General features: G+C 42.2%; 1 long non-coding RNA gene and 1 other non-coding gene across 2 annotated transcripts in view; one reads left to right on the forward strand and one right to left on the reverse strand.

Moving 5' to 3' along the window:
- The window catches only part of LOC126251444 (uncharacterized), a 313,933-nt gene that overhangs the window by 178,554 nt on the left and 116,835 nt on the right, over positions 1 to 18,544 (forward strand). The window lies entirely within an intron of this gene.
- Positions 5,631 to 5,702, reverse strand: Trnat-cgu (transfer RNA threonine (anticodon CGU)). Its single transcript has one exon. It is a non-coding gene; the product is annotated as a tRNA-Thr (tRNA).

Here is an 18,544-nt window from a genome sequence, read left to right on the forward strand (position 1 = left end):
TAGATGGTTTCAAAAAATGGATCGCATCGCGGGGGACCTCTCCATGTCATTGCAAAACAGACTCTGCACCTTAATCAGCGGATAGCAAAAGGAAAGTGAAGGTTTAACACTAACAGTGAAATCAGTAGAGACAGAGGATAAGGCAGGATATAAACCGAAGGGTAACCAATGGAAACACCCCAAAATTCACCTTAAATAATCTATCCTTAGAACACGATGGACCTAAATTGGAATGTGTGGATGAAGATTCTGAATACCGCTTGTTCCCAATGCGAATCCACTGCTTCAACCACCACACCATCTCCTTCGGCATACCCGATAACAGAACGTAACTTCACGCAGGAGCGAAAGGAAAAGGAAAGGAAGATGCAAAAAAAAAAAAAAATAATAATAATAATAATAATAATAAGGGGGAGGAGTAACAACCTCGTTAAAAAACCTTGGTTCACCTGGCCCGGGTGATAGTACCTCGTAAGGGTCCCTTGCCAGGGTAACGGTGAAGACCTCAACGGCAGTGAAGGCGGAGATGAAGATCATCGGAACGGCGGAACTGGCGGAAAAGGTGAAGATTAACCAACGGTCCAGAAGGCGGAAGAAGACACTATATGTCCCAACGGCTTTTGGAGCGGAAGAGTTATCTTCAATCAGCAGCGTCTGTACTTCAGAGAAGCGGCTGCGAAAGGCGTCTGTACTCCAGAGGAGCGGCCTGAATTAACTTCTTAGTGTAGCGAGCTAAGTCTTAGTGGAAGGAGGTGTATACCTCTGGAAACAACAGCTTTAACCAAGCATCAGAAATGGAAGGTGCAATGAGAAAGTTTCCTCCCCGTGGTGGTAATACCACCGAAGCTGGGCATTCGGATCCGGGGGCCCAGCATCATTGCGCAACAGACCAGTCGGAGGGTCCTAGGATCCCTAACGCTAAACATAGGAACAGACATCAAACGTTCATAGGAACACTGAACGTGAACTCAATGCTGAGAACAGGTAAACAAAAAGAACTGACAAAACTAATGGATGAACACAAACTAAAAGTTCTGGCTATACAAGAAACAAGATACCCAGATGAGGATACAGTACAGGCAGACCAGTACAGGATTTATAAAGGGAAACCAGCACAGATGGTAAAGAATACAAAAGGTCTTCGGGTATATGGCACAGCATTTGTGATACATAACTCATTCTCTACTAAGGTACTAGAATTTAAATCTAAATCACCAAGAATATCATTGATAACATTCAGAAATAAAAATAAAAAGTACACACTTATAAATGCCCATGCACCAATAAATAAAGACAACCAACAAAATCCAGAGAAAGTGCAGACATTTTGGGAGGAACTGGAAGAAACAATAGGGAAGATCCCTGAGCAACACACCACACTACAATTCTGTTAGGAGACTTTAATGCACAAATTGGAAGAAACGAATTATCAAAAAGCACAGGGAGGTTTACAGCACACACTAAAACTAACATGAATGGCCAGAGATTAGTAGAGTTTTGTGAGAAATTCAAATTGAACATTATGACAACTAAATTCCAGAAGAATCCCAAAAAACAAACAACATGGAAATCACCGAACAAATTACTTGGCGAATTCCAGATTGATCACGTGACAATAAGTTATGATAATTCAAAGGACATTCAAGATGTACAGGTGGTGAAAGGGGCCAACTTTGATTCTGACCATTATCTGACCAAAATTAAGATGAAATTAACACCAGAAAGAAGTCACAAGAGTGACGAAACAAAAATAGCCAAATATAGAGTACAGGACTTAATGCTCAATCAGCAAGTCTTAGACGACTACAAGGAAAAGACAGATAAAATCAAAAGTCACAAATGGGAAGAAATTGCAACCTCAATACGAGACGTAGCAGAACAAACAATTTTACTAACCAAAAAGAAAAAGCATCCCTGGTGGAATGAGGTCTGTGAGAAAGCACTACAGAAAAGAGCCAGAACTTGGGAGAAATACAACTCAACCAAAAGGCCAACTGACTGGGAGCAGTTCAAAACGCAAAGACGTGAAACGACGAAAATCATTAAAAGTGAACGAAGGAAATATGACACACAACAAATACAGAAAATACAAGATGAATTTTCTAAGAACAATACACGCAATTTCTTTCAAACATTCAGAACTACAATAACAAGATATAAACCACCGACACTCTGCTTCAAAGATGAAAAAGGAAATCTGATCACCAGTGTGGAACAAAATTGCCAACACCTAGCGAACTACTTTGAAACGCTGCTAAGCTGCAAAAGACCTGATGAAACCTTGACATTTGAGAAGCCTAAGAATAAGCTACCAGACTCTGAACCACCTAATAAAGAAGAAATTAAAGAGATCTTGAAAGGATTGAAAAACAATAAAGCATCTGGTAAAGACTCGTTAGTCGCGGAACTACTGAAATACGCAGGAGAAAACTTAATAAATAATTTTGAGGCGCTGTTTGAAGAAATTTGGAATACAGAGAAGATTCCGGAGGAATGGAAGACAGCATTGATTCATCCATTACATAAGAAGGGTGCCAGGACAAATGCAAATAACTACAGAGGTATCTCATTGTTATCAGTGGCCTATAAGATCCTATCCAAGGCACTACAAAACAGGATTGAAAATCAAGTAGAGAAAGAACTGGGTGAATATCAGGCTGGGTTTAGAAAAGGAAGATCATGCAGTGAACAGATATTCAGTCTACTCTCCATAATACAACTTCGCGCACGCACATCGAAAAATCTAGTAATTACATTCATAGACTTCAAAAAAGCATATGATTCTATTGATAGACCAACCTTGATTAACACATTAGAAGAATTTGGGATTGATGATAAAAGCAGAAGTCTAATCCAGGAAACCCTTACGGGAACAAAATCGCAAGTGAAGTTTTTGGGTAGATTGTCACAACCGTTTGTAATTGGAACAGGTGTTAGACAAGGGGATGGACTCTCCCCACTGTTGTTTAACATTGTCCTTGAAAAAGTGGTCAGGGAATGGAGAGAGAAGATGGCAGAAGCTGGAGTGAAAAATGGGATAACGTTAGGAAGAAATAAAACAAAAATTGAATGTCTGGCATTTGCTGATGACATGGCAATATTGGCAGATGACATCGAAACAGCAAAGATTCAGATAGAAATGCTGCATGAGATCGCTGAGAAGACAGGTCTACAAATATCGTATGAAAAGACAGAACTGATGATACAGGACAAAACAGACCCAACACAGACATTGCAAACTAAGTATGGAATAATTAAGAGAGTCCATAAATTTAAGTATCTAGGGGAATGGATTACACCGACAGGGTTACCAAATGTTTCACTACAGGAAAGAGCAATAAAGATGGAAACGGCATACCAGCTATGCCGAAATGTATACAATAAAAAGTCGATCTCCATCAATGCCAAGCTCAGGCACTACAATGCGGTAATAAAACCAGAAAGTTTGTATGCGATTGAATGCATCCCACTGAACAGAAAACGTCTGTTGGAGAAATTGGAAATAAAAGAGAGAAAAATACTGAGAAAGATCTTAGGACCTAAAAAGGATGGACAAGATTATAAATTGCGATCCAATAAAGAGTTATACGAGAAAATTGAAAAACTGACAACATCCTTTAAAAAGAGAAGACTGAGTTTCTATGGGCATGTCAAAAGAATGGCACCAGAAAGAACGGCAAAGAAAATCCTGGAATACATGGAAAGCAGAAAGACACAAATTAACTGGCTGAAAGAAGTAAAAGAAGACATTGCAGAAATGAACATTATATCAGAGACAGTTTACAACAGAATGGAATATAGGAATGCCATCAACAAAATACAGGGATTCAAAGACCGAACGCAATCAAAGAAGACGGGAACAACCTGGTCGCAAGAACGTAAAGAAGCCCACTCAGAAAAAATGAAGAAGTACTGGGAAGAACGCAAGAAAAAGCACAAGAAATGACTGATGCTTAGCGTAGTCCAAAGTTGACTGTAACGAATAATAATAATAATAATAATAATAATAATAATGAATTTGACAGAGAAACTGCTCTGCGGATGTTTTCTTTGTTTTGCAGATTTTCATAGGCTTGTAGCAATGTATCTCACATGCCACTGGCACACTCAGAAGAATACATTGATTTAAGACGACCATCATAAACCTGTTTGAATCACGGAAATGTTTCAGGAGAACTCAAACATAAAAAAACATGGACTTAGAGTTACAAATATAAGACGAGCAGTCCGTCGTTTATGTAATTTGGGAAAAAATAGTTAAGTTTATCACAGTCAACTAACTGTGGAAAGTGATCAAACAAGCAGATGACTGCAGTACCTTAATTGCGTTACAAGATTGACGAGGTTGCATAGAATTGGGCTCGTATTGCAATAAGTTGTGACAAAGAACAAAACCAGCTATTAGAGGAACGGTAAATATCGCATAAAAAACTTTCGAACTTACTTAAGGTTTGTATGCTTGGGAAGAACGATTTCGGACAAAATTAGAATGAGAGACCGAATCGAAGTACGTATAAAGTTAAGGAAACAGTCTTGGGGAAGGTGCGTGAACAATTAGGATTTACGGGTAGATAAACAGTAGTCCATACCGTCGAAAAGAAAATATGAAATTCAGTGATGTGTTTACAGCCGTGACAAAGGTCTGACGGTCATGAGGTGAAGTAAACGTTTACCCTTAAATCAGTTAGCAAGAAAGTTACATAGACACGAGTAACATCCTTTATTTTATAGGATTGTTAAGCTTTTTTTGCGGTTAATAGGAAGAGAAGCTAAATGGTCCACGTAGCGGTGGAAGAACATAGAGAAAGGCCTTTTGGATACGACAGGTCGTAGTGGTGGGAAATAGAAGACACAAAAGAAGTAAATACGAACTTGGACATGACCCAAGACATTACCTGCGTTGTTTGCACAAGGGAAGCAACAACTGCTATACATATACATCCTGCTACAGATGATCGCAAAAATTCAGTGTTCTTTACTAAGAGGTAAATTATTTTGTGTAGTAAGTGTGGTAGATCTGTTTCAGAAGACTCGAGCTGGGGGAACAATGATACATTGTCTCCTCGAACAAATTTCGCAACTTGTATTTCCACCTTTGGCAGTGATTTGTTAATGTGAAAATGATCGAGTTGCAACGTTGTTTGGAGTCCAACTTCAGTAGGTACCCCCAATCACTGGAGGGGCAAGTTAGTTTGAAGTTCGCAGGAAGGCAGGTGCCAAGCAAAGTTTTGATATGTACAGCTTTCTTATATTTGAATATCTGTAAGTCGAAAACAGAATGCTGCACCATAATAAATAAGCAAGCGAAACACAATTTTGAAGGTTCTTCTAGACAATGATTCATAATTAACATGTTGCTGCACTTCGAAAGTTATTACTAATTATAAATAAATAATCCAAGATCTAAATTTGAGAAGGATCCAAATGTGAACAGTACCCATATCACTCGCATCACATGTTTGGAGCGAAAAATGGCCTGACTAATAAAGAAAAGGGACGTTATTTCAGCATATTGCCGGACAGAGTCGTTTTAAAACATGAAACATTTTGCACCCTGAAAGATGCAAAAAGTAATTGCTCTGTCGTTACCCTGAATTGTACACTACTCATGAAAGACGAAAAAAATATGTTGCCTCCTGTGAGGTTTGAACTCACGACCCCTGGTTTACGAGACCAGTGCTCTACCACTGAGCTAAAGAGGCAGATGCGAGACGTTGGGAGTACGCGGAAGTTCAACTTGTACTGGCAGCCACGCAGGAAATTTCACTTACGTGATGTCATGGTGAATCCTTAATGCGTGATCATTATTTATATGTAATATAAGCCAGTAAACTTTCATAGTGATTAGTGCCCTTACATTTATATGGAGCAATTTAATGGTCAACATTTCAAATATCTGTCTTACGTTCGTCTGCCGAATCGGCGAATAGCTCTTACAGCTAAAGTAATACTAAGAAGCTAGAAACCAGTGTTTGTATAGATGAGCTAATTAATGAATCGAAGATGAATATTGCAGGAACGTATGTTGAGAGTACAAAAGTGCCATCACAAAGTAGTTCTTCGATTCGTACATAGCTTTTCATCTTCGAAGTATGGGAAAGTACGGCCGAGGGCTTACCGAACGCCATTTTTCGGCGGAGCTGCACTATTTGAACGTGTTTATTAGCAGAAGGTAAATGTTTGTTCATCATCAACGCAAATAAACGTTTTCCTCGTCGTATTTGTTGCACATTGTGCTGAAAATAAAACTATCCCTGGAATTGCGCACTAAACACACATATTGAGATCCTGCAACGGATGTTCAGTGTGCTACAAAATAATGAAGATTTTCTGATGTATAATATCTCGACAAACAGAACCAGACCTGACCTCAAGAAAAGAAACTGAGGATCCAAATATCCCGCTGCCGCTTCGTTCGGAAACCCCCATCAGAGCTGAATACACGCAGGAAGATACGGGAGCTTTCCCGTGTAACGCATGCACAGCAGAAAATTTGTAAGGATAAGAATGCAGGTCCTTTTTGATAACGTTCTTATACAATGAGGTCTTACTTCTCACTTACACAGCCATCAGGCGTTGCGATTTTTTGGAGGTTTAGTCAGGCTGTCCTTAATTTTAACCATGTTTGCTGTTCGGACTCGTTCTGGATATTTTTCTCTTTTTTTGCTGTTTAGATTAAGTTGCCACAAAATCCCGAAAACACCTCTTTGAGCCAATTATATTTTGGGTACCTTGTAGTACATACTAGTTTCTGTTAATACCTTATCATTCATTCCACGCCTCGTACTCGGCACAAATCCAGATAGAAATCAACATATCAAAAGGTGAAGGTTTTAATGATACACGGGAGCTTTTTGAATTATTCAGTATTAAAAACTTACGATCATGTACTTGTGTTAAAATCAAATTACTGTCAAATATTTATGATCTAGATGAAAGTAAAAGTCCCACTAATACGATTCACAACAACGAAGTCGACGTTTTGTAGCTGTATTTTAACATGCCGTCAGATAGACAACTAGACATAACGCAAAGAGCGTTCAGAGTGGTGTCGGGAGATTTTGGTTCATAGTGTGCATTCGTAATTCGATCTCTCTGAATTAAGCGCCAAATCATACATTTCCAGCTGACTGAAGTGTCATTTCATTGATAATACGATGCTCTTCAGAAGAGCAACCGAGTCTACACAGGCAGATGATACAAGTTGTCGGTAATCGATAACCGCTTTGAGTTTACTCCTTTACGACGAATTTAATTTACAGGCTGCCGTACGCTTTTAATCTATGTACTTTTGTGTGGAATGACGGTTACTACCATTGACACCGAAAATAATCAGTTCAGCAATTCCATAGACTCGCACAACAAACATCGTTGTAGGGCACTCCTTTGTTTATTGTTCGCCTGTTGAAACCGAAATGATTTCTATTGTTTTTTTCTGAATCCCTGTTTGAGGTCGATCGTTGAGCCTTTGCTCTCCCGTAAGGCATACACCATGGCACTGGCGTTCATAGTTGAATACCGCCTTCCATACACAACGTAGAACAGTGTACTGTGCCGTACTGTGAACTGTCAGAAGTATATAAAAGACGGCTACAGTGGGCATTTGAACACTGATTTTAGTTAAACTTCTAGCAAAGCATGTTAATCGTTACACTACATGGACAGGATGCTGAACATGTCCGGCTTCTGATACAACTCCGATTACGAGGGACACAAACATTTCAGTAGATCATTTAAAAAACAAAAACAAAAACTGCATTTCATGGAATCATTTCAATTCTGTAACTCAACAATGCTTCTTAAAATGTTGCTTTAATATTCTCATTAATATAAACAAATTTTGCTTGTTATGAATTCCATGCTATGTTCTGTAATCAAGCTTTTTTTTTAAAAAATGTGACGTTTTCTTTTTTCACAGAACGTTTACTTGATTTCACTGGACTCTTGAGGTCCTACTTAGCCGAACCTGCAGTTAAAACAGATTTCGATGGTTCTGGTGGGACAGCTTCTCATTTCCTTCTTATTTCATTGAACAACCCGTCTGATACTGTATTAAAGTTAGCCAGCGTTATCCTGTTGGAAAACATGCCCTGGATGCTGTTCATGAATGGCAGCACAACAGGTCGAATCACCATGTTGACGTACGAATTTGTAGTCACGGTGGGATAACAACGAGAGTACTCCTGCTGTAATACGAAATCGCACCCCAGACCATAACTCCAGACGTATGTCCAGTGTGTCTAGCACGCAGACAGGTTGGTTACAGGCTCGCAGCTGGCCTCCTCCTAACCAACACACGGCCATCATTGACACCGAGGCAGAACCAGCTTTCATCAGAAACTACAACAAATCTTATCCTGCCCTCCAATAAGCTCCCGTTTGACACCACTGAAGTCCAAATGGCGGTGGTTTGATGTCAGTGGATTGCACGCTAGAGAGCGCCTGGCTCGGAGCTGTCCTTAAAGGAACCGATTTGTAACAGTTCTTTGTGTCACTGTGGTGCCAAGTACTGCTGAAATTACTGCTGCAGATGCAGTACGATGCGGTGGAGGCATACGTCGAACACGATGGTCTTCTCTCTCGGTAGTGCCACGTGGCCGTTTGGAGCCCGGTCTTCTTGCGAGCGTACATTCTCGTGACCACCGCTGCCAGCAGTCACGTACAGTGGCTATATTTCGGCCAGGTCTTTGTGCAGTATCACAGTAGGAACATCCAGCTCCTCGTAGCCTTATTACACGACCTCGTTCAAAGTCAGTGAGGTGTTGATAATGGCGTCTATGTCGCCTAAAAGCATTCTTCGCTAACATGAGCTCACCACGTCCAATTTCAACGGTAACTACCGCTCACCATCGTTACAGCGCGGATTTAAAGCAAACCTGATTTGCATCCTCATAATGGTGCTATCAGTGCCAGTCCTATGCGACTGGCTCGAAATTGGTATAGAGATCTTTCGTTTATATCGCACAGTCCCTTGGTGCTGCTACATTTTCCGTCCTTGTATAAATGGGCACCGGCTGCGAACGGAGCCGAGTTATTGAGAGGACTATTGTCTCCACCTGAAGTGGCTGGGTTGTACACAATAATTCTCAAATGGTTCAAATGGCTCTGAGCACTATGGGACTTAACTTCTAAGGTCATCAGTCCCCTAGAACTTAGAACTACTTAAACCTAACTAACCTAAGGACATCACACACATCCATGCCTGAGGCAGGATTCGAATCTGCGACCGTAGCGGAATAATTCTCAAGAAGCTAATGTGCAAGGCACTCGTTACTAACCAATTTCTTTTCTATTAAAAATGTAAAAAGTCTCATACTCCATAGAGTATGAATATCTATGTGGTATTTGTTGAATGATTTGATGTGGATATATATAAACGTTATGTCTACCAGTGGCCGATTCTTATATTCCAGACACATTATTCTTAAATCCTTTCGGCACTACACTAATTGCAGCAAGGGAAAAAGCGAAGAATCATGTTAACCTAGCGAAGGTAGAGCATTGGTAAGGCAAGAGGCTTGTATCCCGGAAGATGTTTCAAATCCCCGTTTGACCATGCAGATTTAGATTTGCCTTGATTTCACTAAATTGCTCAAGGCAAATGTCGGGATGTTTCCACGATTTACTTCTCCAAAGCGAGCTTGAGCTTCGCGTCTGTCGTCATCGTCGACAATGACATGCGAAACCTTGCCGTCCTTTCTCTTATAAAGGTGCCCCACAAAGAGGCTCACACTGTTTGAACATAAATAATTGAGGAGGTTTTAATGATACCCCGATCAAGTTGTGATTACGCACTGTCCAGTCAAATCAATGTGGCCACATGTCAAAGACTGGCAACCACCTTCTGCAGCACGGACCGCTTCGAGGCGTGCAGGAAGACTGCCGGTGACGTTCTGGAAGGTACCGACGGGGATGTGGAGCCATGCTGACTCCAGTGCCGTGGTCAGTTGGGCTACGTTTCTCTGTTGAGGACCCATTGTGCGTACAGCCCGATCGAGGTGGTCCCACACATTCCCGTCGGGGTTTAAACCCGGCAAGTCGGGTGCCCAGGGGAGTACGGTAAACTCATCTTGTCGCTTTTCGAACCACGGACGTACATTACAAGCTGTGTTAAACATTGCATTGCCTTGCTGGTAGATGGCATCATGCCGAGGGAAAACAAACTGCATATCGACTTGGATGTGGTTCCTAAGGATAGATCCATACATATGATGATCCGTTATGCTGTCCAGAACAATAATATCATCCAGGAAATACCATGAAGACATTCCACAGACCATAACGCCCTGGCCTGGACCCTACCGACGATTTCAGACGTTTCACGCCATACATGGCAACGGCCGTCTGTCCGATGGAGCATTAAACGTGATTCATCTGAAGAGGTCACATGTCGCCTTTCAGTGGACGTCAAGTTGCGGTACTGGTGTGTAAATTCCATTCTTCGTCGCCGATGGACAACAGTCAGGATCGGTGCATCAACCAGGCGCATGATGCATAGGCCCATACGCAGCAAAGTTCGCTGAACGGTCGTTGAGAGAACACCGTTGGTAACCCCTCGGTTCATTTGGGCGGTCCGTTTCTCAAAAGTTGCACCTTAATTCACCCGTACACGTCTCCGCAGCCATCGTTCACCCCTGTCATCTATGGCTCCCTAGTGCGCCATAGTTGCCTCGGTGCCGGTTTTGGACAGCGTGATTTTGCCATAAACGGTATACTTTAAGTACGGCGGCACGCGAACAGTTTACAAACGTAGCCGTTTGGGAAATACTTCCATCCTTGCCCCGAAAGTCAGTGATAATGCTCTTTCGGACGATAGATAAATCGCTCCGTTCCCGCATTTTCTACACTGTTTTCCGGCTTCTCCTGACACGCTTTATATACCGTCCACTTCCAGTGCTGCCACCTCCCGTCTCTGGAAGTTACTGCACGTTGACGTCACACGTATTTACAGTAGCCAGTAAATATACGTAAATAACAAGACTGGTGCAAACTTGTCCTTCAAGGAAATAACGTGAGCTTTAGAAGTCAGTGGAAATGTGGAAAGATGAAGGAAGTGCAGAGACGATGGCGCCCAGAATTTGATACTGCTCCACCGTCGCGTGTAACATTTACGAAATAACGCGACAGATTTGAGAGGGTAGGAAGTGTGCTTGATCTGATAAAGGGTCGGTGTAGCACGAAGAAAACAACAGCGGTCGAAAGAGCGGTAGATTCAGTGCTAAAAACTTCCACAATATTCCCCTAAGTAGTCAATACGGCAAGCTGCGCATGAGTGAGGTGTAAGCAGATCAAGTGTTCAGCGCATTTTAAAGTAAGCAAATTGGAAACCCTACATTCACAAGTTGCTTCACGCGATGAATGTGCACGATCCTAATACGCGCCTCGAATTTTGTGACTATATTTGCGATACTGAGCAGTTGACTGATGTCATTGTTTCGTTTGATGAGGCGGCGTTTAATTTGAATGGAACCATCAATCGTCATTACTGTGTGCACTGTGCAAGAAAGAATCCCCATGTTACAGAATAACGAACTGTTGATTGTCCTGGATTATCAGTGTGGTGTGGTGTGTACAAATATGTCAGAGGACTTAAAGGGCCATTTTTTTTTAAAGGAACAGCGACAGGTGCCAAGGATCTTAAACCATATTGCAGGAACGAATTGTACCAACTGTTCTTAAATTGTACCGAGATAACATTTTTTTTAACTAGACGGTGCACCGTTATATTGCCAGCGTGATGTGCTGGATGAAACATTTGTTGGGAAGTGTTCCACCCAGATCTTTGGATGTAACGCCATTAGACTTCTTTCTGTGGAGAACTCTGAAGGACTCAGGGTTCACCACGAAGCCACGTACGCTGGATAACGTGAGAGAGGCGGTTATGACTGCCTGTGAATCCATTCCGATGGCAACCATAAGACAGGAGCGTCGATCTGTTTTGCAGCGTTCCAAACGCTATATTGCTGCCGGTCGAGGACATTATGAACTTCAACAGTAAAACATCAGTAATAGCGTGGCCACCCGTGTGACTCAAAAATTTCTAGTTTTTATTACATTTGTTCTAGTTATTAAAGTTCGAACAGTGTGAACCCTTTTGTAGGACACCCTGTATATTATTTTACTATCTTATTTTTTATTTATCACTTTACGTTGCCTAACTACATACAAGGTATTTGCATCGAGTATCTGTGTGATTGGAAGAGTGGATTAATTTCATTCGGGACGGGTTGGGCCGATGATAAGTGACACATTGTTCGGTGGCATAAGGGCACAGGTTCGCCACAGTGCAGCGCCTCCTCCGCCGTAAGCCGCCGTTAGCCCTTGCGAGGTCAGAGATAAGCCATCCCGCTCAAAGAACTCGTTTGTCTGCCTCTGTATGCCAGGACGCAGCAGAACCACTCTCTCCCCACCAGTTGTCTGTGAACAGGGTGGCCCCTTACTAATATTTACGTAACAACATGTTACTAAAAGACTAGTTCAATTGTAGGAATACTTTTTGTTCTGAGAAAGAAATTAAGTTCAAATGGCTCTGAGCACTATGGGACTCAACATCTTAGGTCATAAGTCCCCTAGAACTTAGAACTACTTAAACCTAACTAACCTAAGGACATCACACACACCCATGCCCGAAGCAGGATTCGAACCTGCGACCGTAGCAGTCCCGCGGTTCCGGACTGCAGCGCCAGAACCGCTAGACCACCGCGGCCGGCCAAAGAAATTAAGTTATCACACCATACCTTACTACGAAGTGTGCCATTGGATTGTTATTCCTCTTAGGAGATTTACATATTTCATGCATATAATAATACGAGGCGTGTTTTTTAAGTAAGTGCCGTTTTGAAATTAAAAAAAGACGTGCTAAGATATCTCGATAATTTTATTTTTACATGAAAGCCTGTACCTTAATCTACTTTTCTACATAATTTCCATCAATATTGAGGCACTTGTCATAACGTTGTACCACTTTTTGAATACCCTCCTCATAGAACTCTGCCGCCTGACTTGTTAACCACTGCATCACCACTGTTTTGACTTCGTCGTCGTCTTGAGGACGCTGACAGTCCAGGTGTTTCTTCAAGTGCAGGAACAGATGGTAGTCACTGGGCGCAAGATCGGATGATTTCGAGTTTCCCATCGGAAAGATGTGATGAGATATTTGGTCTGATTCGCCGCATGCGGACGGGCATTGTCTTGCAGCAAACCGATGCCCTTGCTCAATTTCCATGGACTGTTGCTTTGATTCTGGTGTGACGTAGGGCACCCATGTTTCATCGCCCGTAACAATCTGGCTTAAGAAATCATCACCGTCGTTGTGTTACCGATCAAGGAAAGTCAATGCACTGTCTAAACGTTTGGTTTTGTGCACATCCGTCAACATTTTCGGTACCCAACGTGAGCACAATTTTCGGTAATTCTAGTGTTCGGTCACAGTGCCATACAAAACACTACGAGAAACATTAGGAAAGTCATCCCGCTAGGAGGAAATCGTAAAGCGTCTGTTTTCTCTCACCTTATTGTCCACTTCCTACACCAAACTTTCATTAAAGGCCGAAGGACGCCCACTCCGTTGTTCATGATTCACATTTGTGCGGCCATCTTTAAACGCTTTCACCCACTTTCTTACCATTCCATCACTCAAAATGTTTTCTCCGTAAACTGCACAGATCTCACGATGAATATCGATCGCTTTTAGGCCTTTAGCACTAAGAAATCTTATTACGGCCCGTACTTCACAATTGGCGGGACTCACGATTATCGGAGGCATTTTAAACACTCAGTACACAACGTAAACAACGAAGAATCAGACTGTAATGGCGTCAGTGCGTAGATTAAGGTACAGGCTTTCACGTAAAAATAAAATTATTAATATATTTTAACACGTCTTTTTTTAATTTCAAAACGGTACTTACTTAAAAAACAGGCCTCGTAGTAGTAGTAGTAGTAGTAGTAGTAATAATAATAATAATAATAATAATAATAATAATAATAATAATAATAATTACCTTTTTTCTTATTTATTGTCATTTCGCTGGCCGGGGTGGCCGAGCGGTTCTAGGCGCTTCAGTCTGGAACCGCGCGACCGCTACGGTCTCAGGTTCGAATCCTGCCTCGGGCATGGATGTGTATGATGTCCTTAGGTTAGTTAGGTTTAAGTAGTTCTAAGTACTAGGGGACTGATGACCTCAGATGTTAAGTCCCATAGTGCTCAGAGCTAACAGCTTGTAAAATGTAAACGTGGTTTTAAAAACATAGAGAGATGAGAAAAATAGATGCTAAAAACAGGCTGATGCTAATGTTGTGAAACTTACGTTATGTGTCGAATTGCCTAGAGGCGGTAAGTTGCGGAAGGTGATGCTGGTGTCTTCTTGCTTGACGACAAACTCCAGAAAATGGATAGCTGAGGAGAGATAATGGTGGTGAGTGGACGGAGGATGAGGAGAGTTAATTGAATTGGAGTTACAGACGTAAAGAAGAGGTTTCCGACGGTCGTGGTTTCGGGAGGTGTGAGAATGGATGGTGTGGGGTTGGATTTGTTGCACAAGGTTGAGTGGGAAAATAGGACGGTGAGTAGTCGTGAAAACAGGAAGTGGGAAGGGATTTGTGAGGACGTGGCAGTGGCATTTAAATTGAACGTGGGCTGGGTAGTCTGGGAGACTTTACGGGGAATCTGTGAACGCTCAAATGGATGGATATTTATGAAGGACAATGGTAATGAAGTGGATGATATCTTCAGTTGGGGGAGCAGGGCATAGTGAGCTTTGTGGTTGAAGTGATGTGTCGATGTGGCAGATTGGCCGATCAGTCCAGGTTTGCTGTCGTGGGGTTCTTTGCATGTGTTACAGAGATGTAGGGACTGAAGGTTAGGACAATATCCGTAATACAGGTGGTTGGCTTCGCAGTGAGGCATGTGTGTGTGAGTTTTTGCAATCAGCAGTTGAATGAGAAAACTAAGAGCCCTTTTTCTAAGTAGTTTCACTGCTGTTAATAATATGGATTTCTATTTATTGGTTGCTGTGTACCGAACAAAGCCAGTAATAATGAAAATCAGCAATGCTTATTCCGACAATTTGTTACGCGTCGGGTTCTCAGTGCCGGGATTACTGTAAAAGAAACGTTGCTCTTAAGCCCCAACTGCAGATGTTTAATTTTGATCGCCCATGATCTGTTAAATATCAGGATCAGCCTGCCTCTGGAGTTGGGTGGACGGCGAGTCCGACTGTCAAGCAGAGGACATACGTTCAGTTCTAGAACTGGGAGGGCTTTTTCCTTGGTGGGACAGGGTACCCGGGAATTCTCAGTGAATTACGGTTAACCCGGAAAAATCAGGGAAATCTCAGGGAATCTCAGGAATTTTGTAAAATCTCAGGGAAGTCTGTATTTTTAAACAAACACTGGAATTTAATTTTATTGAGCTTTATAAAAGACAAATTTTGAAGTACTTAATATTTCAAAGTGCGTTTATCATACGAATGTTAGTCCATATAAATTATCTGTTTCTAAAAATTGTGGTTAAACTACAGCTAGGAGGAAAGAAAAGTCGTTATTTTGCGATGCACAACCTCGACCCTTCCAACGTTCACCGTTAATTTCTCAGGAGCTTCTTATGACATCATCTTCCTCTCCATACCTGACAGTCCCAGGATCTTTTCTTTCTTCATGTTCGAGTAGCCGCCCTTTGGGAGGATTGTAACAGGCTGCACCCAGCCTTGTGAGACCAGCTGAGGAGCTATTTGAATGTGAAGTAGCGGCTTTAACCTTTAAAAAGATAGCGACGTATGAGACAGCGTGAATTTACGACTGTTATGGACCTCTTCTTCTGATGTCAGAACATAGTTGAAGTCCTGATCGAAGGCTCCTTCAAATATCACAGTAAAATTGTAGTTCCATTTAAAAAAATCGGCTTCATAATTCAAAAGCTGTAAACGTTAAAAATTAATTGCGTGCATCGTAAAATTCGCCACAGTGTCCACTATAATTAACGAAAACAATGTCTCAACATATTACTCGCTCTGGATATATACGAAGCCTGTTTTAGCTTCCTCATCCTGTATAAAGGGTATCACATCTCCTCCAAAACATCACTGTTGAAATTCATTAAGACTTTAAAATTCTGTGTTAGAATAATGATGCGAACTTCAGCCGGTTTATCAGTAACAAATATTGGATAACGTTATAAAAACGGGCAAAATTTACCAGATCCCCATACTGACAAGGGGGATATAAGTTGCGTACATTACACTGTGGTGACAGAAGTCATGGGATACCGCCTAATATCGTGTCGGGCCTCCTTTCACTCGGACTAGTGCAGCAGAACGACATGCCACGGACCCAACAAGTCGCTGAAAGCCCCCTGCAGAAATACTGAGCCTGCTTCCTCTATAGCCGTCCATAACTGCGAAAGTGTTGCCGGTGCCGGATTTTGTGCACGAACTGTCTTCTCGATTATAACGTATGAATGTTCGGTGGGTCTCATGTCGGACGATCCGGGTGGCCAGACCATTCGCGAGAATTATCCAGAATGTTCTTCAAACAAATCGGGATTCATTGTGATCCGGTGACTTTGCGCACTGTCATCCACAAAATTTCCATCGTTATTTGGGAACATGAAGTTCATGAATGGCTGGAAATTGCCTACAAGTAGCCGAACATAACGATTTCCTGTCAATGATTGCTTCATTTGGACCAAAGAACCCAGTCTACCGCGAAAACACCGCCCACACTCGTATGGAACCGTTACCAGCTTGCACAGTGCCTCGTTGACAACTGGAATCCATTTCTTTGTGTGGTCTGTGCCATACTCGAACGGTACCATCAGCTCTTACCACCTGAAATCGGGATTCATGTGACCACGACACGGTTTTCTAGTCGCCTGGGATCCAATTGACATGGTCACGAGCCAAGGTGAGGCGCCGCATGCTATGCCGTGGTGTTAACCAGGGTACTCGCGTCGGTCGTCTTCTGCCATGGACTATCAACGCCACGTTTGGGCGGACTGTTCTAACGGGTACGTTCGCCGCACGTCCCACATTGATTTCTGCGGTTATTTTACGTAGTGTTGCTTGTCTGTTAACACTGACGACTCTACGCAAATCCGCTGCTCTCGGTCGTTAAGCGAAGGCCATCGGCCACTCCGTCGTGGTATTCTCGAAATATTGAATTCACTAACGATTTCCGAAATGAAATGCCCCATGCGTCTAACTGCAACTACCATTCCGCGTTCAAAGTCTTTTTAATTCCCGTCGTGCAACCACAGTCATGTCGGAAACCTTTTCACATGAATCACCTGAGTACAAATGACAGCTCCGCCAATGCACCGCCCTCTTATATCTTGTGCCCTGCGCCTTTATACCTTGTGTGTGAATGTGCATATCGCTATCTCATGACTTTTGTCATCTTAGTGTACTTTAAAGACGATTGCTTCACTCTGCACGGTCGTTATAAGCGTCTGTTGGGGTTGTGTGATACGCGGAAGACAACTGAAAAATGCGCGCACGAGGCATCAGGTAAAAACATCAGTCGCAGAGGCACCTGAATTATGTAAACAGGGCGCAGCGCACGTGCTAAGCAGCTGTAAACTGTTAGCAGGCGGGCGATAAGCCGCCTCGTGTTGTGCATTTCAGTTTTCTGTGATAACCGTTCAGTCAACACCTCCCGCCTGCAGCAGTTTAAGTAGTAGCTGTCCCAACTTGTAGGCGACAAAACGTTCACAGTTCATTTTGCTCTACAGTAAAAATTATTTCGCACACCACAAAGTTCTGTACAGGAAACAACAATCAACAGGAACCAAACATTGCAGTCCGTCTCAGTGAATACTTTCTGTAATTCTTCTGGAATTAACGAAACAAACGCTCAGGAGAGCGTTTTCCGAAACGTCATTCCAGAAAATGGGTCTCTCAGATTAAGAATGTACTTCGGCTTTCGGTACAGTGTCAGCGCCGTTCAGTGACTCAAGTTATTCACATCAAACATCTGCCAGTCAGTGGATTCGAATGACAAATTGTGTTTTGTCCTTCTTTCAGCTACTTTTAGTTTCGTTTTAAATATGTGACATTTCGTCCCGTACGCTACTAGGGTCGTTTCATAGAACGCACTAACCGCTTGAGTGTTGTTGTTCTTGTTGTTTTTATGGTCTTCAGTACAAAACTGTTCTTCACGCTAGTCTAGTCCGTGCAAGTGTCTACACCTCTGCTTAACTACTGAAACCTAAATCCATTTGAACCTGCTTACTGTAATTAAGCCCTGGTCTCCTAAAACTTTTACCACCCACGCTTCCTCCCATTACTAAACTGACGATTCTTTGATGACTCAGAATTGTCTTGCAAACAGTACCCGTCTTTTAGTTAATTTGTGCCACTAACTTCTTTTTTCGTCATCTCGATTCAGGATCACCTCATTTGTTATTTGATGTACCCATGTAATTTTCAGCATTCTCCTGTAGCATCACATTTCCAAAGCTAATATTGTCATCTTGTCTGAACTACTTATTCCCTACGTTTCACTCCCACACAAGGCTACATTCTAGACAAACGCCTTCAGAAAAAAA

The sequence above is a fragment of the Schistocerca nitens genome, chromosome 4 (genome assembly GCF_023898315.1).
Source record: "Schistocerca nitens isolate TAMUIC-IGC-003100 chromosome 4, iqSchNite1.1, whole genome shotgun sequence".
Classification (NCBI taxonomy): Eukaryota; Metazoa; Arthropoda; class Insecta; order Orthoptera; family Acrididae; genus Schistocerca; species Schistocerca nitens.